Source organism: Frankliniella occidentalis, unplaced genomic scaffold (assembly GCF_000697945.3).
Source record: "Frankliniella occidentalis isolate FOCC.00 unplaced genomic scaffold, Focc_3.1 Scaffold128, whole genome shotgun sequence".
Taxonomy (NCBI): domain Eukaryota; kingdom Metazoa; phylum Arthropoda; class Insecta; order Thysanoptera; family Thripidae; genus Frankliniella; species Frankliniella occidentalis.
The window spans coordinates 343396-345218 of record NW_026267255.1 but is presented as its reverse complement, the minus strand read 5'-3'; the positions used below and the strand labels follow the sequence as shown (position 1 = coordinate 345218).

Genomic DNA, 1823 nt, shown 5'->3' with positions numbered 1-1823 from the left:
CAGGTGAGCCCTGTGGCTGTGGTAGAGGTGGAGGGAAAATTGTGCATTTGAATTTAACTTGCCTATTAATCCTGCTGTTTTGGCTTCCTATTGCAGACACCAGATGGAACAGTCAAAAGAATTCACTGGGTATCAGTCTGGAATGAAGAAGAGAAAAAGTTAAATAGGAGTCAGATTAGATATGTACCCAGGCTGAGCAAAGCCGTCATATTCCCAAGTGGCTTTGAAAAGATGAATGTGGGAATGGCATTCACGGTAAGGATACAGTACATTTTCAAACTGACTGAAATTAAGTACTAAAAATACTAACAGACAGAAAATAGTTTTTCAGTAATGATATGGTGACTGGTATGAAGATGTACCATGATTTGGAGATTCCAGAGCTGAGAGATTGTCAGCCAACCGTAAAATTCATGGAAAAGATTAATAAAGTTGCCAAAGCCATGAATTCAGGATCTTCACGTGATGGACTTAGAAAAGGCTCCCAGCATGAAAAGGTGTGAACATTTTACTGGAATAATTAAAAATCAGCAATTCAAGAGAATTATTACCAAAGTATTAATTTGATTACAGGCTATACAAGATTTTCTGGCTTACCATAAACAGTGTAGAGAGCTGACCAAAGCCAGAGGGCAGAAATGGTTCTGGTCAGAATCCACTGATATTGGCTTGGAAGTGTCATTGCAGTCTGCATTGGAACTGTCCCATTACCTGATTGACGAAGTAGGTTTTAGATTTGTTATGACAAAAAGATTCAACCAGGATGCTATTGAGGTAGGTGGTTTAATTAAGCAATTAGTTCTGTTTATCTTACCTCTTTCTGTCCTCCCTGATTATAATCGAGATTCTTGAATGTCTGTGCAGCATTTCTTTGGTAACATTCGCCAAATGGCTGCACCCAACCCACATCCAGATCCGAAGCTTTTTGCACAGCTCCACCGGCTGCTTGCTGTTTACTCTCTAATTTCACCTGCAAAGAAGAGTAACGTCAGTGGGGTGGAGAATGTGAAAGCCCTGATGGATGCCACAGATGATGTGGGAAGGGAACAGCAAGAAAGGCAACAAGAGTTTGACCAGCTCCTTGACGAAATTTTAGAATTTGGTGAGAATTATTTGGAAACTTGAGATAGAAGTTTGCCTGAACTTGCTAAATTCTAGGCTTGACACTTTAATTTACAGGAACGCCATTCGAAGCCCTGCCAGGAGAGGTACAGAAAGAGCACTCATATTTTCTGGATATGAGGGAGAAATATGACGAGCTTTTAATGAGCTTCATGGCAGGCTTCACTGCATTCAGGCGGAAGAAAGTAGTAGAAGACTGTACTGAATGCCTTAACAGTCTAATTAAGCCCAGGAGTGACATTGGACCAAAAGATAAGTTTGCTATCACAAAAGAGTGCTATGGTGGCTACACCTACCCATCTGATGAACTTGTCAAACTGGTGGTGGCTATTGAGAAAGCAGTAGGAGACTGTGTAAACAACCACAAGTTTCACAAAGACATGGTGTTTACCACCTTAAAATATTTGGTGATTGATGCTGGTTGCTTTGTGGGCTGTTTAAGCCACAAAGACCAAGTCACAAAAAATATTTTAAAGTATTACTTGTTTATGAGAATGTTTTTTGCTGCTGATATAAAGAACCAGCAAGAAGAAAGTGATAGGAAGAAAAGGCTAGAACATCGAAAACAGTCAAAGCTGTGAGCGCAAATTTATAATACCTAATTTTCTTCTTGGGTTTCTCTCTATCAGTACTCTAGATAATCAAGCTTATCTTCTGATCCACAGAACTAGGGAAGCAATAATTTGAAATTGTATACAGCC

General features: G+C 39.7%; 1 long non-coding RNA gene across 2 annotated transcripts; it reads right to left on the bottom strand.

The window, feature by feature from the left end:
- Positions 1-1816, bottom strand: LOC127750059 (uncharacterized). Of its 2 annotated transcripts, none has more exons than XR_008011502.1 (4): positions 815-1816; positions 598-711; positions 311-511; positions 1-137 (listed from the first exon to the last, which is right to left on the bottom strand). It is a non-coding gene; the product is annotated as an uncharacterized LOC127750059 (long non-coding RNA). The 2 variants fall into 2 exon arrangements; XR_008011501.1 differs by having other exon boundaries at positions 7-137; positions 363-511; positions 815-1815.
- Positions 1817-1823: the final 7 nt, after the last annotated feature.